Raw genomic sequence first — 24,304 nt, 5'->3', positions numbered from 1 at the left:
AAAACCGCCCAGTCCCCTCTACACAGCCCCCGCTAACCGTGCAGCCGCCTCCTGTGTGCAATGGATCACTGACATATTAACCAGAACCTGTAAACACACCACCTGACAGCGCAAGTCGAGGAATCTGCAGTCTACACGGTCGTAAAATCACCTGAGCCTTTGATTCAGACTCTCCACTCGGCTCTGTACCAAAAGACCACAGTCGGTTCTGTTGACGATGCTGCAGATGGTAAGCCCTGGTTCATCTTGCAAGCAAGACTGGCAGTCTTTACCACTTCAGCTAACCGCCCAAAACAAGAGAGACTCTCTTCCAATACAAAGCGACACACATCGTTGGTACCAACACGAGCCATCGCCTGCAGTTGGCTGCTCCCTGTGCTCCTCATGGCATCCGAAATCACCCTCTCCACATCTGGAATGTCTCCTCCCAGTATGCACACACAGTGCACACCAGATTCCTTCCCCTCCCTGCCAGCCATATCCCTAATGGTTCCCATTGCGTGCCTAACATTGGAGCTCCCAGCTACCAGTAAACTGACCCTCTGCGAATTCCCAGACCTTGAGAGCAAAGAGGTTTTCCCTGGGACAGGGTGAGCGACCGTGTCTGGCTCAGGAACTTCCTTAGCTACAGATAAGAGCCCAAAACTTCTTCGTCAGGCTAATCAGAGAGGCCCTCCAATCGGCTCTTGGAAAGTCTTTTACTGCCTGCCACACCTTGGAGTGACCTATCATTCGACAACGTGTGATGGGTCAGCCTCAGTGCGGGCAGTACCAATGGTGGCCAAAGTAGTGGACCGATCGGAGGATACATGGGACTTGCTGGACGTGCATCGAGTCTTCACATCCGGCCTTATACAGTGATGCCCTTTGGCAGCAGTTTCAAGCGTGTGACCGAAGGCAACACGACCTGAAGCTATGAGCGAAGGGTCACCAACTCTGCTAGCATCTGAACACAGCAGTCACTGTTCCTACGCACACTAAAGACGGCGAAACTACAATCTAGACAGTTAATAAAAGTGGAACTGTGCCTGATAAATAAACAAACACGCACGAAATTAACGCTTGACGTCCTGCTGCAGTAATGAAAGCTTGAGGATTGTAATTACAGCAGTGGGTGTTCAAACACATCACAAATGCCTGGCGCGATGCAAAGAGCTGTACTGTGCACTGCGCAGTAAATAAAATATGGAACTGTGCTTGATAAATAAACAAATACACACGAAATTAACGAGTTTAAACTAAAGAGCACAGAGGAAACAAAATAAGTCGCTTTTTATGAGAAGCTGTGTTAAACAAAGAGCCTGAAACGGTGTTCTCTGATGTGCTGCTGCAGTAACGAAGGCTATCATTCGACTATGTGTCGCACAGTGATATAATTTTGCAGGTGCATCCAGTGGTGTGCGTGGACACTGTCTGCAATCTGTGTTGCGAAAAGAGGTAGTAGTAAAGGGAAGATACATTAAAAGTCATTCATGATGAGACGGTTTTACTGCATGAACAGCAGAAGTGTAGTAACTGACCAATTTTTCTCCTTTCATCATATGGGTGGAGGCCGGGATGAGTGAGAAAAAGTCTCCAAAAAGGTTGAAATTGTGTGTAAAGCTCGTTGCAAGTCACTAAGTGCTCACATTCCCAAATGCTGGTTGAATATAGTCTGGTTATTTGCACGTCGTGAGCTACACTTCTTTTACACTCCAACCTCTTTGAGAGGTAGGTGGTTCTTACACCCGCTGGGTTCTTTCCAGACAATAATTGATTTGTGTACCAAGTATCGTTGAAATCTATCCAGTGGTTTAGGAGGAGCTGTGAAATATAAATAAATATATCCACTTTCGTATTACTCGTATGTATGAATGTTTAGTACCTTCAGTGATCTGAAGAGAGGGAGTAGGTGGTAATCGATTTCTACAAGCAGGTAACGCTCATCACATGCGAATACTTTCTACATTCACATTTCAGTAGTTACTTCCGGCATGCTCCAGCTTCGCACGTGTAGTTCTAAATATTTACAGTCGGACGACTTGTCTGGCGTAGCAGTAGCTAATTATTATATACACACTTTCCTCGCGAATCAGTTTATCTTTTAGTGAAAACCATATCAAAATCCCTACCGTAGTTCCAGGGATTAGCCTTCACATGCAGACAGAAGAACGCGTAGGGGAACTTTCACTCATAATGACTACATAGATACGTATAAATTTTGTCAAAAAGCTTTGCTGAACTCTGGAGTTGCGGCTGCTGTTTACGGCTTTTCTCACCACATACCGCCTTATCTGTAGCTGACCAGCAAGTAGCTCCCAATGTCAGTCCAAATGCCAATTTAATATGGGACAGTTAACAATACACAAATTACACAGTCATTATTACTACAATTAGAAATTATTAAGACGAACATTCACAATGAATCGTTATACCTGTCAGTGAAAACCATATCAAAATCCCTGCAGTAGTTTCTTCACACACAGAAAGAAAAACGGGGCGGGAGACTTCAAATTTAGTAGTAAGTGTAGATGACTCAAGCTGTTAACACAAGAAAAAACATCTTTTAGTAACATAGTCATTCGGCGTTATCAGTTACAGGGGAGAATAGCGGCGAACAGCGAAACATTTTTGACATATCATGACAAATGACTCTGGGGGCACCTGATCCAATAGACTACATGTTCTGACTCTTCAAAGTGGTACTGTATTGATACACGCCAGAGTGTAGGGGCAGGATGCGAATTTGGTTCGCGAAAATCGTAATTTATTTTTAGGGAGATGGAGCTGCTGCTGCCATCCCACGTCCTTCGCTTAGTATGCTCACTTCGTGTGCCACTGTCGTGGATTTAATTCCATTCTTCTCCGACGAGTCTTGAAATGTTAAGCTGAGCCACACTATCAAAGGTGATCTGTCCATGCGACGCAGGCGATACTATTCGCGAGAATGACAACGTGGTGGCCGAGTGTTTCATTGAATCCCTTCCTCTTATTCCACACATACCGCTTCCCTCCCCCCCCCCCCCCCCTCAACCACCCTGTACCCTCTAAAACAAACGAGAATGAATGTTGCGCTAAAGAGGGAGTCGTCAGAGTCATCTAGAGCAAAAAGCTACCCATGACACAGCTTGAACACCCGTACGAACACACAGGCAAACAATATTATTAAGATTTTGTCCGCTTGAACAACATAGTGCTGTGGTATCTATGGCTCTATTCAAAGGGATGTGCCATTGTCCTTTTCTGACAAGAAAATCAAAATATTCAGCGAATGCTGGAGGTTCCACTAGCTTAACGAGGAATCTGACGTACGTTGCTGCTTGGTATTTCTACATATATGAGTAATACAGTGCGTGCAATGGAACAGTTGCTGCGAGCAGATGTAAGCGCTCCTGTCTCCCACAAACACTTCTTTTACAGGTCATGCAGCATATTAGAGAAACTAGCACCAGCATTTCTCTAAGGTGAAACTTTTTTGCCACAAATTACAAAATATTATTACACGACAATACTGCGAACAGCATTGTCTGCTCACTAACGTTGATACATGGCACAAACAACGTCACTACAGCCGTTAGGTCCTGACTCCTCTTTCCTCTGCCCCTCTCCCTCCCCCGTCAAAGTTTTCCTGGACGAAGTGCAAATTCACGTTATGCGTACACCATGTATCACGTAGTCAAAATTGAAAATAGCATATTGTTTTAGAACAATTACTGGCGTCAACCATGTAAGTGGAAGACAATGAATTACAGATCATACACTGAAAAAACTCAGTTGGCTAATATGAGAGTGTAATAATAAACATCCAGAGCAATTTTGATTTTCCAGCTGTTTGGTAATGATTCCTTTATGGAGGGTGTTCGTGAAAATGATCAGTAACACCCATCGTCTGTTAATCAGACATCATATTACTTACGTAAATAAAGCGAGAAGCTAATAAGAATATAAATAACGAAATATACACACTCATAAAATAGAAAAAAATGAGAAAAAATATGGCAGACCAGTGATTTCCAATTTGTGTGTTGAGGCTCCCAGGGTGACGCAGTCTTGCAGTAGGAGAATCACGGTGGTTTCATAAAAAAATAATTATTTAGTTTATCTACTTTCTTAGTAAAGGAACAAAGTGTGAGCAAGTAATTCTTGTTACTATGGCAGCGCACATTACTGAATGACGCACTCAGAATTATTCCAATCGAGTAGTTATTTCAAGCTTTACGTGTATGCCTGTAGCTGTACTGTTCATTGGCTTTATTGTGTGGGTTTTGTATAAATATGTCCACTGTAAAGCCCGCAAACCACTACCACACGTTGTACCAGAACCCCAGCCAGAACGTCTGAAAGTCATCCTACTTCACAGTCATTGCACTCCCAATAGGTTAAGCTATACAGTTTCGTATAACTGTCTGCTCAAGTTCTATGGAAATTCGTTAAAAATAATTTTGTGGGAAAGTAGTTTTGATAGGTCAGGCATAAAAACAAACTAACTATATGTAATGAAAAGTTTGCTACCTGGTTTGATCAACTGCCAGTTACATCTCTCACAAGTTCAGACAGTATTTGTATCCATCTTTTATTGTTAGTTTACCCCCTTTTTATTGCGAGTCACTTGAGCCTCCACAGACGCAATTCCCACCTGCGAGTGTTACAGTCGCTAGTACTCGGCACACTCTCATTCGGCCAGCCGGCCCTCTAACCATCTCTACCCCGGTTCCGTGTTACGGCGCCCGGGTGACCATGCATTTTGGCTCAGCTGTAGTCCAGTTGGTCACCGCCACTGCGCCCACCACTGCCTTGAATCCACGCACGCAACTGGCTACCGGCCGCTGCACCGACTTCGACGGCTTCGCAAACTGTGTAAAAATACCGTAACTGTATCAACAGAAACTTCCGGCTATGAGCGACTTAAGTGACACGAATGGGCAATGAGATTCTAAAGTAAAAACACGAACTTTCTACCTCCTGCCCGTACTACTTATTTCACAATCAATTTTTTTTAAATGCGAATTCAGCCATCCCTTAATTTTAAGAAACCTCTTTTAAACAAAAAACACGAAATGTCGGTCGTCTTCCGTGTGTGTCAAAAGAAAAGCTTTTTGTGTTTTGAATTGGTCATTAAGAGTGATTATTGTCAGACATAATATCACTCACAGACCCGTAACCTGGTCTCATGGAAGGGAGAAAGAACTGCACATGGTAACTGGTAATAGGGGAGAGCATGGCAAGATGGGGTGGAGGGCAAGACGGGGTTTTTGTAAGTGCTGCCACGGCAGATGTCGCATCCTAGCGGCGAATAGTTTAAATAGTAAGCTGTCGTTATGCGAGTACCTGACAGTGCTGGCAGCCATTTCGAGCAAACCATTCGGAGTGTATACATCAAAACGTGTTTTCGTGTATGCTGATGTAATTATTCGTCGTTTTCAGACGTCAAAAGGTAAGAGAAGTAATTGCTTCTCGTACTCTTAAGTATTATCATTGAAAAAAGCGCCTTTTAGCAATAAATTAATGTATGCAATAACTAATTGAATATATCCTTTGTGCTATAATACTGAGAGCGGTGTGCTGACTCCACGCCCCTCCTATCCGCAGCCTCAGTGAGGATGTCACGGCGGTCGGATGGTCCACATGGGCCCCTTGTTGCCTGAAGACGGAGTGCTTTTTTTGTACTGTAATATTAACCTAACCTAAAAACGGTCCTTGCAGACAAGAATGGGTGCGTAGTGGGAGGGCAAGATGGGGGATAACACATAATGCAAGAAATCTAATTATATTTTTTATTTCCAGAAAATGGTTCGGACATATAAAAGGAAAACAGAGAGGGATTCATGGAGTGAAGATGCTATGAAGAATGCTGTCACTGAAGTCAATGGCCGAATGGGTTATTATCGAGCAGCAACGGTATTTCAGGTGCCTCAAACAACTCTTGAACGTAAGGTAAAAAAAATTCAAATCAGAATCTATTGAAGTTGAAAAAAGTGAATCTTTTGTTGTAAAGAATCAACTGGAACCTTACAAAAGTGTATTTAGCCCTGAAGCAGAACAAGAATTAGTTATTCATATAAAGAATATGGAAAACCGTTTGTTTGGTTTGACTGGTAATGATATAAAGCGGCTGGCATACCAGTTAGCTGTGAGAAATAACAAGCAGCATAATTTTAACCAGGCCAAAGAATCAGCTGGAAAGGATTGACTTAGGGGATTTTTGCAAAGAAACCCAGGTTTATCATTCAGGAAACCCGAGCAAACCTCCGTAGCTAGTGTGATGGCTTTTAACTAAGTTAATGTATCCAAATTCTTTGCTTTATTAGGGGAACTATACGACCAGCACAAATTTACAGCAGATTGAATTTATAATTGCGATGAAAGTGGGATTTCTGCTGTTTCAAAGAACACTTCCAAGATATTGGCATCGAAAGGGAAAAAACAAGTAGGCTCATTATCATCTGCTGAAAGAGGGCAAAACTGTCTCTGTAGAATTTTGCATGAATGCACCTGGAGGTTTTATGCCGCCCATGTTAGTGTATCCTCACCAATGAATGAAGCCGGAACTACTTAAAACTTGTTCACCTGGAATGTGGGCGGAATATCACGTCTCTGTTTGGATGCAAAAAGACATTTTTGAGAAATGGTTCGACAAATTCATTGAATTTTCTAAAGCAACCAAAGAGAAACCTATGGTCTTATTGTTAGATGGATATTCAGCCCATATGCAGAGCCTGACTATCATTGATAGAGCAAGGGATAATGGTGTGGTCATCCTCTGTTTTCCACCCCATTGTACCCACAGGTTTCAGCCTCTAGATGTTTCATTCGTGAAGCCTCTCAGCACATACTATGATCAAGATTAACCAACTGGCTAAGATCAAATCCTGGTAAAGTTGTTACCATGTTTCAGATTCCAGAGATTTTGGGCAAAACTTTTCTCAGAGCTGCAAACACGTTGACTGCCATAAATGGTTTAAAAAAAAATTGCCCTTTCGAATCAAACATCTTCCCAGTTTCAGTGTTTGAAGCTTCTCTCACTATAGACACTTCTTTAGCTATAAGTGAGGCCGCTAACGTTACTGTCAATAATGACCAAGTAGAGGCTTCAGTTGGCTCACATAAAGAGGTTATGCCAGAGACAAGCAATGGTCCTGTCAACCAAGCCGGTCCTAAAGATCAAGATGCACTTGCTGTAAGCCTAAACCCTGGAGGCTCATTTTGGAATGGTAATAACCCCAGTTACCACACTACAAACAAGCAGGCTTCTGAGAACAACACCAATCAATTAAGGTCATTTGCTGTTTCACCTGAACCAATTGTCCTGATACTTCATGTTGGAAAGAAAAACATCCGAAAAACTGGTCACAAAAAAGGAAAAACTGTTGTTGTTACTAGCTCCCCTTACAAAAGAGAACTTCTGGAGATTGCAAGTAAAGATACTCGTAAGACTGGCAAAAAGAAGAAACAAGAAGGAAAGTGTGCACCTGAGAAGAATGTTAAAAAATCCCTCTTTGTTTGTAAAGGTAAAAGTGGGAAAAACAAAAAAAAAACAATGACGAACTTGGAAAAGACGATCAAAAAGGGGAAAAATGAAGAAGAAAGCACATCAGATGAAGATGACACTGCATGCCTGTATTGCAGCTATTTCTACTAGCAGTCGACAGAAGGATGGGTGTCATGCATCTCTTGTAAAAAATGAGCTCACTGTTCATGTACATCATGTTCAGGTACATCATGTCTGTGAATTTTGCTTAAAGAAAGTCGATGATAACTGAATAACAATAAACTAAACCTACTACCGATTAAAATAAAAATGATTGAACATATTTATCCTCCATTAACAAGAATTAGTTTAGTTAGGCCTATTGGAGTTAATGTATTGAGTAATTAACTTTTTTATCATACAGTGTTTTAGGTATTGAAGTTAATGTTACAATTACTTTTTTTAAGTTAGTAGCCTATTTATATAATTTCTTCGTAATACAATGTTAAAAAGATGATTTGTATTTAGTTATTGGAGTTATCTTTAGTAATTAAAGTTAATGCTCAAAATTTGTAAACCTGTATTCATTGAATTATTTAATAACCTTTGCCTTATACAGTATTAAGATAACCCATCTTGCCCCCACCTGCGTACCCCATCTTGCCCTCACTATAGGGCAAAATGGGGTACTTGGTAAACCCCGAAAAAAAAATTTTTTATAGTAAATACTAACTTTTTTTGTCCTAATTTTTTTTATAAACTCTAGAAATAATGAAGTTTAAGGTGGGATAGCTGGTATTTTTATTGAACATTTTGTAAGCCTACACAAAATTGTTAAGCACGTAAGTAACCCGTCTTGCCCCACTCTCCCCTAGTGGTAAAAATTTTTATTGTATTCTGCTTCCATCATTTTAACTTCATCTCATGCAGTGGCGCGAAAGTTAAGATAACTACTCCGCACTACTAGTGGCCAGCTCCCATGCTATTAAGCTGAGCTATGGACGCCACTACGGTGTTGCTCAGTGAGAGACGCCAAGTTTCTGCCACAAACCCGCCAATGGAAGGACCAGGTGCCGTCATATGAGGTACGCAAGGTCAGTGAGGTAACCGCCACAACAGTGAGTCGCTCTCTTGCCCGCCAGCTTCCTTACCATATGGACATGTCCACCAGTTCTTCCTGTTGAGGGTGAAATGCTCTCTCCGTACCACGTGCGGTTCACTCAGACACCATAGCCAGTTTTAGTGAATATTGTACCTCTTAGTGGTAGTTCTTGGGAATGAAACCTATTTACTCTGGATCCTGCCCTTTCTCATTTTATATGTAGGAGAAACACGAATAGCCACCTGGGCTCCTGATACCATCCTGACATGTGCAAATGACAGTCGGACCACACTATTAGTCGACCGCAATATTATTGTACCTGGAATTGAGGGACCTACGGTTGGGTTTTCGAGGTTAATAGTATATACACAACTGACCACAGAGTATGGACAGTGTAATGGTTTCCTTAAGCCGTCGGCACACAGACCGTGCTTTTGTATGTCAACGTAGAGCGTGCCGAGTTCAACGCGCTGCTGAATGCTCAGAGACGATGCGACTTGTGCATACAGTACGTGAACCCCATCGTGGAATAGGCGATAGCAGCGGGCTCCAGTGGTAGTTGTCGGCTGCATCTGGTTCGTAAATAACACAATTTACGAAATGGACGGGGGTGAAATTCCTATATTAGCTCTTTTAAAACACACGTGTCCTCCGTGGACCATAAGCTAGTCAGATTGTTTTGTCTGCAGCAAACACAAATAAAAACTTCAATATCTGTGAACATGTTGTAAGGCAAAAGGGGAAGTACCATGTCCAGTCAGCAAGAACATCGGCTTATAAAAGTTCCATTACTAATTGTGTGATACAACTTTACAATAATCTCTACATGAGGTAAAAATTATTTCATCATTATCTCTTTTTTCTAAAACTCTAATGTCATTCTTAATTTATCACTGTTCCGATTCATTAGCAGAATCTTTGCAACATGTTGTTGTTGTGGTCTTCAGTCCAGAGACTGGTTTGATGCAGCTCTCCATGCTACTCTATCCTGTGCAATCCTCTTCATCTCCCAGTACCTACTTCAACCTACATCCTTCTGAATCTGCTTAGTGTATTAATCTCTTGGTCTCCCTCTGCAATTTTTACCCTCCACGCTGCCCTCCAATACTAAATTGGTGATCCCTTGATGCCTCAGAACATGTTCTACCAATCGATCCCTTCTTCCAGTCAAGTTGTGCCACAAATTTCTCTTCTCCCCAATTCTATTTAATATCTCCTCATTAGTTATGTGATCTACCCATCTAATTTCAGCATTCTTCTGTAGCACCACATTTCGAAAGCTTCTATTCTCTTCTTGTCTAAACAATTTATTGTCCATGTTTCACTTCCACACATGGCTACACTCCATACAAACACTTTCAGAAATCTATACTCGATGTTAACAAATTTCTCTTCTTCAGAATCGCTTTCCTCGCCATTGCCAGTCTACATTTTATATCCTCTCTGCTTCGACCATCATCAGTTATTTTGCTCCCCAAACAGCAAAACTCATTTACTGCTTTAAGTGTCTCATTTCCTAATCTAATTCCCTCAGCATCACCCGATTTAATTCGACTACATTCCATTATCCTCGTTTTGCTTTTGTTGATGTTCATCTTATATCCTCCTTTCAAGACACTGTCCATTCGGATCAACTGCTCTTCCATGTCCTTTGCTGAATTACAATGTCATCGGTGGTTTTTATTTCTTCTCCATGGATTTTAATTCCTGCTCCGAATTTTTCTTTCGTTTCCTTTACAACATATGAAACACAAAACTTAAAAAAAGAAAGGGCAAAATACCTTACTGCAGGTAGAACATGCTGTCCTGTAGATTAAGCCAATCCAACAAGCTCACTCCTCAAAAAGAGCGCAATCATATTTGTATACGATCGAATATTATAGTAAACACTTATAAAAATGGTTCAAGTGGCTCTGAGCACTATGGGACTTAACTTTGGAGGTCATCAGTACTCTAGAACTTAGAACTACTTAAACCTAACTAACCTAAGGACAACACACACATCCATGCCCGAGGCAGGATTCGAACCTGCGACCGTAGCTGTCGCACGGTTCCAGACTGTGCCGCCTAGAACCGCTCGGCCACTCCTGCCGGCAGTAAACACTTATATTAAACTAATAAGAAAATATCAGAACCTATTAAAACGTGAAGGGAGTCAAAAAATGTTTGGATGCAGATGAACGCTAACCACCAACACCTCGCACTATTTTTCCGAATCTGTGAAATGCTTAAGCGACCACTCACAGTTAACGATCGTACCTATTATCTTAGTACCTCTTGGAAGCTTTAATCGTAGCTGCGTTACGAACCGAAATTTAATTGGAACAATTTGTACCAAGAACATTAGGTTTTTGATGGATACCTTCAGACAGCATACTTTCATAATACACAAGTTACAGTAACTCTTTGACCATGAATATTACGTTTGTCGTCATTTTGTTACAAGGAACCATACAATTAACGAAGGGTTTTCCAGAGAACCTCAATTTTCTGGTGCTCCATAACGGCATACATACATATGGACTTCAACTAACAATTTGGTGCCTCGCGACCCTGTATTGAAGGGAGATGACGTGCACGTGACGTAGATGGCGTTGTGCTATCTCATTGGACAACATACAAACGCTCGTTCAGAATATTTCACGTTTTAGATATTGCTCTGCACGTTCGGAAAGACTCCCCAACGTGCTATTCCACGCTATGACATCAGAAACTCGGCAAGCTCAACACTCAACCATCGAATGCACGGTCCATGTCAGTGGCTTTATTAACCATTGTACTTGTTTACTGCAGCGTCACCTCGTGTTTTCCATATCAGTCAAGTGCAATAACATCGCAGTTGAGTAGTATACCGCTCTATTGTTTTTCTTCATTAAGAATCTACAATCACATGAGTACTCTGCAATTCCCATCAAACTGCCTTCGAGCTATTTTTCTACCGTTCTACCATCCAACGAGGTTCGGGAGAAACGAACTCTAAGTCTTACCGTGCGAGCTCTGATTTCTCTTATTTTATTATTGTGATCATTTCTCTATATGTAGGTGGGCGCCAAAAAATATTTTCACATTCTGAGGGGGAAGTTGGTGATTGTAGTTCCATGAGAAGTTCCTGCCGCAACAAAAAACGCCCTTGTTTTAATGATTGCCACTCCACTCGCATCTCATAACCGTGGCGCGCTCTCCGCTATTTCGGAACAATACAAAAAGCGCTGCCCATCTTTGAACTTCTTCGACGTCCTCCGTGAATCTTGTACACCGCACATCAGTACTCCAGAAAGGGCCGACAAGCGTCGTGTAACCAGTCTGTTTAGCAGCCCTGCTGCATTTTCTATGTTCTGCTAACAATTCGCAGTCTTCGGTTTGCCTTCCCCACAGCATTACCTATGTGATCGTTCCAGTTTGAGTTATTCGTAATTGTAGTCCCTAAGTACTCGTATTTATGGAATTTATATTGGTATGATTTATCGTGTAACCGAAATTTAGCGAATTTCTTTTAGTACTCAGCTGGATGCTTTCTCACTTGTAATTATTTGGAGTCAATCGCCACTTTTCGCATCAAACATACATCTTGTCCAAAAAATTTTGCAATTGCTTTTGATCATACGATGACTTCATAAGGCAGTAAATGACAGAATCGTCTGCAAACACTCTAAATGGGCTGCTCGGAATGACTCCTAATCGTTTATGTAGATCGGGAAAAGGAAGAGGTCTATAAAACTTCCTTGGGGAACGCCGGATATTACTTTGTTTTACCCGATGACTTTCCGTCATTTGTGACCTTCCTGACAGGAAATTGCGAATTCAACAGCAATTCTCCATAGGCAGCAATTTGATTAGAAGTCGCTTGAGAGGACCGGTGTCAAAAGCCTACTGGAAATCTAAAAATATGGAATCAATTTGACATCCCCCGTCTATAACAATCATTACTTCATAAGAATAAAGAGCTAGTTGTGTTTCACAAGAACGATATTTTTTGAACTCGTGTGGGCTGTTTGTCAATAAATCGTTTTCTTCGACGTAATTCATAATGTTCGAGCACAGCATATGTAATTAGTTTCAGTGTTAGGTTTGTCGAACGCATATTGTTTTTAATTGTTTTTCTTCTGTGATTTGTGTTTCTCTGTCAGCATGGACAAATTTTTAAATGTAAGAACAAAACGCAATGTCTCAAATTATGATGCTGTTCTAAAGACATGAATAGACGAACATACAGGAAGTGTGACAGTTCTTCAATTTAGATACTACGTGTACGACTGTTGGAAATGAAGAACGACCACAGTGTATCATTTGTTTAAAAGTACTAGGTGCTGAATGCATATTTTCCAATAAAACTAAACGACATTTAGAGTCAAATCACAATAGTTTGGTAAACAGACAACAAGAATACTCGTCCCACATGTCAAAAGAAATGACAGCGCGAAAAAGTATTTCACCACACAAGCCTACCTTGTACCAAAGAGTAAGAAATCTCTAACCACACTGCAAGACCTTATTTTACCAGCTGCTCTGCTGTCTGTTGTTATAGGTCATTCAGCTGTCAAGCAACTGCAACTAACAAGTCTCCCTTTGTCAGAAAACACTATTAATCGTCGAGCACCCAGTATGAGAAGATGACACAGATGATCAGTTGGTTCAAAACCTCAAAGATAAAGCTAATTTCGATATTGAGTTTGACGAAGCAACAGAGATCTACAATGATGCGGCTCTGATTTGTTTCGAGCGGTTTATGCTTGACAACAAATTTCATGCTGGTCTTATTCTCCATGGGATAATAATTCCCGAAACAAAAGCAACAGATATCTTTGTAATACTGCAGTTTTTTATGGACGGAAACAACATCAACTGGGAATTCTGTGCAGGCGAACGTGCAGCTGGAGGTCGTAGTATGGCTGGCCGTTATGCCAGACTGCAAGCTATGATCCATAAAGAAGTTTCTCATGGACACACTTTTTTTTATTCACCGGGAAGTACTGGTATCAAAACGAGTGCGCCCTGTCATTCACATGGCTTTAGAAGACCATGGCTTTCAGATGAGTGAAGAATTGAAGTCTGTGTTTGTCTATCATTTAACTGAATTCTGTGATTACTATATTAAGTTGATCAACATTACTGGATGAGGATCCTTCCAGTACAGAATTTCCATATACACTTATCACTGAAGAACAAGAGTAATCTATTGATATTTCTTCAGAACTTACATTGAAATCAAAATTTGTTTCCTCATAACTGTTTGAATGTTGGAGCTTGGTGAAGCAGGAGAATCCTCAATTGGGTAACAAGGCCCTACGCGTTTTGATGTTAGGTAGGTTTTTCAACATCCGCAGTCATCAACACAAAATACAGATTGCGAATGAGGATGGAGAAAGAAACGCGAGTCGCAATTTCTGACCTTGCGCCGTGAAGACGTAATGATGAAGAAGCATTCATCCTTCCCATAGGTTTCGTTGCAGTTATAAGACGTAGTAATATTAAAATTTCATTAAAATGTTGTATGTCAACATTTAATAAAGAAATAACTACTCTTATTCATTTTTTCCCGAACTAAGGTTTATTTACCCCACACCTCGAGTCAGATTTCATGTGCGAAAGAAACCATGGGTATTTCACATTCAGGTCAAGGGAGCCCATGGACCCGAAAAGGCTGAAAATCACTGCAGTAGACATTTACAAAGCTGCCTAAACCGCCACAGCACTGCTACCCGATAGACAAGCTACAGTACAGATGACATGACAATTTTTATGGTCATACTGAAAATACAACGGAAAAGAGTACACAGATGCCCAGCATTTAAATGCCAGCATTGCATTGTATTTAACTGGGGACCTAGAAACGACGGAGAGGTTTTGTCCCTGCCGTAGCCTCAGTGGTACACAACCCCACAATAGGCTACAAGAGTCCACTCACCCCTCCGCCACCCCATACCGAACCGAGGATTATTATGCGGTTCGGTCCCCAGTGCCCCCCCCCCCCCCCGCCCCCCCCCCCGGTAACGTGACTGTAACCGCGTGGTAGGGTAATTATGGTGTACGCACACGTGCAGAAAGTGTTTGCGCAGCAATCGCCGACGTAGTGTAACTGAGGCGGAATAAGAGGAACCAGCCCGTATTCGCCGATGCTGATGGAAAACCGCCTTAAAAACCATCATCAGACTGGCTGGCACACCGGACCTCGACAGTAATTCGCGCGGGGACCGGCACGCCTTACCGCCCGGAAAGTAGTGCGTTAGGACTGCAGGACTAACCGGGACCGAGCGGGGTGGCACAGTGGTTAGACACTGGACTCGCATTCGGAAGGACGACGGTTCAATCCCGCATCCGGCCATCCTGATTTAGGTTTTCCGTGATTTCCCTAAATCACTCCAGGCAAATGCCGGGATGGTTCCTCTGAAAGGGCATGGCCGACTTCCTTCCCAATCCTTCCCTAATCCGATGAGACCGAGGACCACGCTGTCTGGTCTCCTTCCCCAAACCAACCAACCAACCAACCGACTAGACGGGAGGGCTATGCTAGCATTACTCCGCATCGCCTGTCAGGAAAACTGTTCCAGCTCTTCTACAAAGAGAATAAGATGTTGAATAAAATGTCGAATATATCGTCTGATGTTACATTCCATCACCCGTCAATAGAAATGTCATCAAATAATAATCAAAGCCATGAACTAAAACGTTTCATCTAAAGGAAAGACATAATTATATAAACTACTAGTTTATTCGGGCACTGAAAGGGAATTGTTAATTGTGCCATTTCCACGATTAGATGTACATTCTCTTCCAGATTTGTCCGCCGCTCGTGGTCTCGCGGTAGCGTTCTCGCTTCCCGAGCACGGGGTCCCGGGTTCGATTCCCGGCGGGGTCAGGGATTTTCACCTGCCTCGAGATGACTGGGTGTTTGTGTTGTCCTCATCATTTCATCATCATCCAGGAAAGTGGCGAAATTGGACTGAGCAAAGATTGGGAAATTGTACGGGCGCTGATAACCACGCAGTTGAGCGCCCCACAAACCAAGCATCATCATCATCATCATCATCTTCCACATTTCAGTCCAGATGTCACTGTGGTTATTGCAATAAAATGTTACGTTTGAAATACACGCTCCCTTGTTAACCTTGAAGTCTAGCTCCGTACGAAAAAAATTACGGAGGGACAGTTCTCTCCCAGTACATTAATGAACATCGTCCACGGATTGTATAATTTAAGCACTTCCTTTCACTCACTGGAGAAGATAGTGTAACTGTACTCACCACTACTCGGTACTATCATGAATTATACCAACTGTCTTTATTAATAAGTATTTTAAAGTGTCGGAAGCATATTCTGTCGTATTTTTCACGCCCTCTTCTCGTCATTATTCAACTTAACGACGTCAACATAAATCCGTTGCATCTGTCAGTGAACGCATTGCCTCTTATCACATGTCAGGCAGGCTTCATTTATGCCTATTTTTTAGATTAACAACATGCCTCACTTTGCTTTTGAATGCGGAAGTAGTTATATTGTCAAAAAGCTTCTACATCTACATACACACTCTTCAAAACATTATGAAGTGAGTGACAGAGGGTACCTGGAGAGTGTTGTACCTGGAGGACAGTGTACCTAGGAACACATAATGTTTCATGGTTGGTGGTTCCATCTAATGACTGATTTTAGAAGTGCCTGAACGGATGAGCACTAGGAAGCGCCAAGAGCAGTTTCCACAATTTGTTACTGATTTTGTAGTTGTGAAACACGAGTTTGTGTTTTATGCAGCTTTTGTAAGTATTGTGTGTTCAACATGTGTTGTGTAACATACAAAGCATGATCAAAAAGTAACGGGCGTTATTGTTAAAAAAAAAATTTATTTATTCATCAACATCAGTTTTTGACTTTGTTCCCCTTATAGCAATTCCCTTCACTTAAACTACACTTATGGCAGACTTTTTCCATGAAACCTTTCTTCAGCCTCAGCATACCGTACACACATTGCCCTACCTCCTCCACCACTCTGATAATCCCTTCCCGATAGCGCGGGGCGGGGTAGCCAAAGGCCACATCCCCACAGATCCCTGTTCGGCTCCAACCCCTCCTTCCCGACCCCACAGAACACCTGATACTTAGTCTCTTCCTTCCCAACCTTACCATTACATGCGCCACCATCTATGTCCGCCGTAACGCCCCTATTCCTTTTGACTTCCTTTCCCACATCGACCGTACCTTCTCCTCCTACGTGATCGCCGCCGACCTCAACATCCATAGTCGTTCCACCGCCCAGTTACGGCGGTGGAATCGGTTCCTCTCCTACCTCCAAGGCGGCCTCATTCCCATTCCCCAGCACACCTGCCCTGAATCCAATACCACTTCAGATGTTGTCCTCTCCTCCTCTAACCTCCTTGGCCACATAGCAGTGGATGTCCTTGACCCTATTGGTAGTGACCATGACCATCTCCCTGTCCTCCTCACCGTTTCAGACGGTCGTCGCCCCCGTCCCGATCCTCGTATCGACCCTCCCCCGAAATACGTCCATGATTATTCCTTTGTCGACTGGAATGCCTACCGGGATACCCTCTCTACCTACCCTTTCTACCCAGTTCGATAGCCACCCCCTCACCTACCACCACTCTGATGATCTCATCCATGCCGCCTCCTTTCTCCAGCAGACCTTGTCTGACGCCGTGGAGGCCCACGTCCCTTCTGTCGCCATCCACTCACATTATCCCACTTTACCCCCACAGGCCATCCTCCTCCTCCGTGAATCCCGCCGTCTCTACCGTGCCTTCGTTCACATGTGTGACCCGGACACACTACGACGCCACTGGCAACTACGACGACACATCAGAAACTTGCTCACGGCTAAGAAACGCGGGGACTGGCGACAGACATGCACCCGTCTTAATGCTACACTTCGTATCAACTCGTCCAAGTACTGGTCAGCCTTCCGCCGCCATACCGGATCTAACCCCCCCACCCCTACTACCCTCTCCTTCATGATGACCAACCCTTCCCTGAAAACCTTGGTAAGGCCAATCACTTTGCCTCCTACCTCTCTGATATCTTTACCCTCCCTGACAATCCCCAGTTCAATTACTCCCTCTTCCTGGATGTCCGCAATCGGACTGACACCTTTGTCTCCCCCTCGCCCCTGGCTTCCAGTATTTAGACAACATTACACACAACGAACTCAATGCCCCCATCACTACTCAGGATATCATCACTACACTCTGCATGAAACGCAACACCACTCCCGGTCATAATCGTGTTACCAATCGCCACCTCCATGAAGCTCCTGCCCCCTTCCTCTCCACCCTGGCGAGGCTATATAATGTGGTCTTGTCCACTGGCTACTACCCCAGACTGTGGAAAACCTCCCATATCCTGATGTTCCTTAAACCTGACAAACCGCCATCTGCTGCCTCCTCCTACTGTCCCATCAGCCTTACCTCGGTCTTCAGCAAGGTCCTGGAATCCATCCTTACCTGACTCATCCACCAGCATCTCTGCCAGCACCGCCTCCTTCCCACTACCCAGTGTGGCTTTCGACCATTCTTCTCTGTCGATGACCTTCTCCTTCACCTCACTCCTCTCCGAAGAGCTCAACTCCCGTCGAACCGCCATCTTCCTCTCCCTCGACCTTGAGTGTACTTATGACTATGTATGGCATTCCAGTCTCCTCTTCAAGCTCCAAACCTTCACCCTTTCTATCAACTATGTCCGTCTGATCAGGTCCTTTCTTTCCCAACGTCCTTCCTACATCACCATCTATAACACGGATTGCTACACCTTATACCCCTCTGCAGGTGTGCCCCAAATTTTCGTCCTCTCCCCTCTTCTATACCTTCTGTATATGGCAGACATGCCACCACCTTCATCACCACCACCCCCCCCCCCCATCCACCTTTTCTAATATGTCGATGACACCGCCTTCCTTGCCCCACCCTGCAACGCTCCCAATACCTTCTCATGCAACCAGTGGTTGCTCAAGGTCAATCCTTCTAAGACCCAGATGATCATTGTAGGCAAAACCAACCCTTCCTTCCGTCTCCTCAATTTCTATATCACCATATATGGCCATCCTATTGCCCTCACCCCCACCCTCAAGTACCTTGGCGTCACCCTTGTCCATTGCCTCTCCTGGACCCTCCATCTCTGGACAATCCAAGCCAAGGCACGCTCCCAACTCCGTCTCCCCAAGCTCCTTTCTGGCTGCACATGGGGTCTGGACCCCTCCACCATCCTCCACAATTATAAATCCCTCATCTGCCCTATCCTCTGCTACGCCCACCCTGCCTGGATCTCCGCCCCTCCCACCTTTTACAAGTCCCTTCAAATCCTAGAACATCATGATCTCCGCCTCGCCTATCGCATCCGTCTCCCCTCCCCCATGTGGATCCTGTATGACCTTATTCCATTCCCGCACCTCCTCCTTTTCCTCGAACCGATACGGATCCTCTACACCTCCTGTAAACTTGATCCCCCTCACCCACGTCTCTCCCATCTTCTCCCACCCCTGTCTGCTGCCGCACCTGTATTCCCACATCCCACCTGCTCTCCATCTCTCCACTCTCCATAGCCTCGCCCAAGGTGGCTGCCACCAACTCTCCATCCCTGATGATGCCCTCATTCCCTCCATCTACCCCTCCTACCAACTTTGACCCTCTCCTTCCACACCCTGTGTTTTTTCCTTAGGGCACCCTCTCTCCCTCCTCCCCCGGGCTTCCCCTACCCCCTGTACCTTCTTTCTGCCCCCTCCCATCTCCTCTGCCACTGGCATCTACACTCTGCCATCTCCCTCCTCCCCCACCTTTTCCCCTTTTGGCAGGTCCCCGGACTCGCACACATCAAAGTGAACATTCGCGCGCCGGAGATCATCGCCATTGGTTCTGTGTGTGTGTGCCGTCATGTTAGTGCTTCAGTGTTTTCACCACCCACGCACCATCATTCACGCGTGTCGTCTCAGTCATCAGTGTTCGTGTACAGTGCCAACCGTTTTTGATTTACTACACCTGTGACCGGCTCCATATTTTTTATTCATGTGTCTACTGTTTTTTGTACACCATTATGTTTCGTTTTTCTGTGTCTTCCTTGTTTCTATTTGTACTGTCTGTGGCCAAAGAGCAGCATAATATTGCCGCTGCCGGCCCACCTTTCGTATAAGGTGTTAAAATAACAATAAAGGGAAAAAAAACCACTTTTTCCAATCTTTGAAGCACTTTGGAATTCACTTTTCGTTATGGTGTTCAGCTCCTTCAGCGATTCTGTTTTTATGAGGGACATTTCATAAATAATGCAGAGGTTGGTATTACTTTGGATTGTTTGATGGAACAAAAATGGAAATTATGACAAATGGAGTTGGAAGCCTGAAAGGAAAGCATGTGTTTTTGTTTTTTCGCTGTGTATTCTAACAAAAAATTGGCGAGAAGTAGAAATGGACCCAGGAATAGTCTCAGGTACTGTTACTGTTGAAGACCAGAGGTCATACAACAAGTGAAGACCCAAAAGAAACCCACTGTGTGTTAAGTGAAGCTTGTGGCGAGTTTACAGTGGACCATAGTACAGTTTGAGGTTGGTTAATCATTTACGTCGTGGTCGGGGGGAACATAGACGACAATCCAAGACCTGGAAGGCCAAAACTGTCAACAGATGAACGAAGCTAAAAATTGTGGCAGGCGCTCTTGAAGAACAGCACACTGCAACTTGTGAGGAACTTACTGAAGCCACGGGAATTTCCCCAACGACAGTATTCTGTAGTCTGACAAATGACTTAAAGAAGACAAAAATTTCTGCAAGATAGGTCCTCCACTGTTTGGCTACCAAAGAGAAGTGGAAACGTCTGGACACTGTAGTCTCGCTCAAACAACAATTCGGCATGAAGGTCAAGGAGTCTTGTGTCAAATTGTCACTACTGATGAAACATGGATTAAAGACTTTGAACCGGAGTTGAAATCACAGTCCAGTGAGTGGAGAGCTTCAGATTCTCCACATCCAAAAAAGAAAAAAAAATGCAAATAGCTGCAGATCGCTGCTCACCCTGTCTGTCAAATCATTTATCTATATACATAACATTTAAATTTATCCTCTGCATGCATGTGTAGGAGGAGACAATATATTGGTTGACTCTTCTAACAAGGGAACCTATAATCACACCCCCGTCAGATTTATTCGTAAGATGACCCAGTGGATAGCCCGTCAAAAACTGAACACAGATCAAGGATGAAAACAGGAAAAAGGTGTACTGAACTATGAAAAAAAGGCAAAACAGAAGCTTACCAAGTGCAACATCAAATGACACAGCAAGGCTACGGCTTAGTGGTTAAGTGGTCACAGTGATGCACTGCAGGGCCAGTGAACAGGATTCAAAACTCTCTCGTGCCACTTATTTTTGATTTTGTTTTTTCACAACATTATGAACTGTCAGTCTGGTCATTGAAATGTTTGTTCTCTTTCTGTAGTCTTGGCAGTTGACATACTATACATTGGTTATAGAATGTGAGTTGTGTGGTAAGAATACATTACCGTCACAAATAATGTGATGAATAGTGAGAGAAGACGAGATACCACATACACGCCTCACCAAAATGAAAACAACAAATAAACAGATGTGAACTATGTTACAAGAAATGAATTCAAGATTCAAAACTCCCAAAACAGAACACAACTTCAGAAACATTAAAAACATGTTGTGACAGAGCACAGAGAAACTGCTTGATTGTGAAACTGTTACATTGAGTTGTTGCAGCTTATGTGCCTGACTATTATGTTTTCATCAATCCCGGTGATGACATTCACATTCATACAACACCTAAATCGGGCAAGCAGGCTTATCTCATTCACTCACTAGGCATACAAATTAGGTGCATCGAAAAGAGATTCCTATCATATGACACGCATACTGTCATTAATGCCATGTATGCCACAACAGACTTGTTTTCCAGTGGAGGATCCGGTTGACTTATCACCTTGTCATCAAAGGTCTGTGGTTTCCATTTGAAAGCCAGTTCCTTTCAACTGCTAATAGAGTAGTTGTGCAGAAAAAGTTTTCATTACAGATCCCTTCCTTCCACCTCGGTGTTGCAATTGGGCATTACATGATCACACACACACAAAATTGAATACAGCGAACAGGAAGGAAGAAAAAAAAATTGGCACAAGGGAGCTTTGAACACGGCACACTCGGTTCGCAGTCCACTACCATGACCACACAATCATGACGCCATTGCTCTTCAGTGCTGCTCCATGATGCACTTCTCGCGCTTCGACCATTCACTGTTTCTAATTTGCTGTTTTTCACATTTCAGCAGTACCTCTTCTTCCTGTTTTCATGCTTGATCTGTGTTCAGTTTTCCTCTTACCACTAAATTTGAGGGGGGGGGGGGGGGGGTGATGAGGAGTTTCCCTTATAAACAGTATGCCCTCAGAACTTTAACAGTAGATTATACCAAGATGCGGAACACTTCTCTTGCCGTGTCCATTACTGGGAGTTGGTTGAGCACGTCTGTGATGCTTTCATGCTTATTAAATGAACCTGTAACGAAATATGCTACTCTTCTGTATCTTTTATATTTTGTCTATCAGTCCTATCCCGTACGGATCACACACTGACAAGCAATATTCACATTGTTCAAACGAGTTCTTGTAAGCTACTTCCTTTGTTGATGGACCACATTTCTTGACGATTCTTCCTATGAATGTCTGGCTTACGCTTCACTTGTGATTAATTTTGTGTGGTCGTTCCACTTCAAAACGCTCTGTTCACATACTTCACATATTTTATGGAACTAACTGTTTCCGGTGATTGTTCTGCAATTCATATAATGAAGAGTCCTTCTGTCTACAAATTTGTAATACATTACACATGTTTATGTTGAGATCCCATTGTTACTCCCTGCAGAAATATCGATCTTCTGCAGGTCTTCCTACATTTTGCTACAATTTTGTAGCGACACAACTTCTCTGTGTACAGTAATATTACCTAAGAGAAGCGTCGTGGGACTTCCAGTGTTGTCTATTATGTCATATATTGTGAAAATTAATGGACGTACAACACTCCCTTGCGATATGTCTGGAGTCACTTTTACGTCTGAAGAGTTATTTCCATTGAAAATGGCTTGCTGTGTTCTGTTTCCTAGGAACTCTTCAATCCAGTTACACGGTTTGTCTGATATTGCACATGCCCATATGTTGTCCATCAGATGACAGTGCAGACTTGTATCAAATGCCTTCTGGAAGTCAGGGGACACGTCATTCACCTGGGCACCTGTATCTACCACCTTCTGGTCCTCGTGGACGAACAGAGCATGCTGCATCCCACATGATTGTTGTTTATGGACCTCATGTTGGTTCCTACAGAGGTTTTGGCTGCCAGAATGTCATAATACATGAACATAAAATATGATCTAAAATTCTACAACAGACCTTCAGAGATATAGGCCTATAGTTTTATGCTTCTCTTCAATGACCTTTCTTGAGAATGGGATTGATCTGTGCTTTTTTGCAGTCATTTGAAATGCTTCACTTCTCTAGAGACCTATGGCTCACTGGTGCTAGTAGAGGGGCAAGTTCTTTCGCATTGAACTGGTACTGACGTCAGGTCCAGGGGCCTTTCCTCAGTCGAGCAATTTCAGTTGCTTTTCCATCTCTTCATCAGTTACTTTGATACCTGTATTTTCTCATTTGTGAATGATTTAAAGGAGGGAATATAGTGTGATATCTCTCTGTGAAAGAGTTTCTGAAAAAGGTGTTTAGTATTTCTGCCTTTTCTGTGTTATTCTCTGTTTCAATGCCATTATGGTCACAGAGTACTTGGATAGATGGCTTTGATCCCCTACTGTTTTAACATTAAGACCAGAACTTCGTAGGATTTTCTATCAGTTTGGTAGATAGAGTTTTACTTTCATATTCGTTGAGTGCTTCACATATAGCCTTCCTTAAGCTATGAAGTTTTTGTTTGTCTGCGAAGCTTTGGCTATGTTCATATTTGCAGCAAAGCTCTCTCTGCTTTCATAACAGCTTCTTAACAAGGTTGTCAAACTGTGATGGGTGCTCTCCATCCCTCAAAGTTCTGCTCACTACAGACTTGTCTAAAGTGTGTCGCACAATGCTCTTGAACTTTGTCCATTGGTGCTCAGTATTGTCAATGCTGAACATGAATTTTTCGTGATGACCTGTCACGTAATCTGAAATCTGTATCTTCTATCTCCTTCTGAACAAAAAGATCTTCCTGCCTTTCTTTGTATTTCTTATTTACAACTGTATTCAGTGATGCTGTAATGACCTTATCATCAGTGGTTCCGTTCTACACCAACCGAGTCAAAAAGATCTGGTCAATTTGTTAATAGCAGGTCTATGATGTTATCTTCAATAGTGGGTTCTCAAAGAATACAAAAGTCCTATCACACTTCGCTACGACACTCCCTATGACACCACTGTCCCTGATGAGCGCTCACCATTGAGGACAAAGTACTGGATTCTATTACTTCAAGCCAACTTACATATAAACTATTCCAGATGCTCATCCTTTTGTCAACGGTCTGCAGTGGGCACTGTGTCACACTTTTCTCAAAAAATCTAGGAATGCTGTGTATGCCTGTTGCCCTTCATCCATGGTTCACTGAATATCATGAGGGAAAAGGGCAAACTGAGTTTCACACAAGTAATTCTCTCTAAATTTTTCTCTCATTGCTGTAGCAATGATGATTCTTCAATACTCAGAAGCTTTGAAGCGAAACTATGCTTTTAAATGTATATTTTGCTATTCGATGGAATTCTGCACATAATTTTCCATG

This window comes from Schistocerca cancellata, chromosome 2, assembly GCF_023864275.1.
Source record: "Schistocerca cancellata isolate TAMUIC-IGC-003103 chromosome 2, iqSchCanc2.1, whole genome shotgun sequence".
NCBI classification, from domain to species: domain Eukaryota; kingdom Metazoa; phylum Arthropoda; class Insecta; order Orthoptera; family Acrididae; genus Schistocerca; species Schistocerca cancellata.
This window is presented reverse-complemented; position numbering follows the sequence as displayed.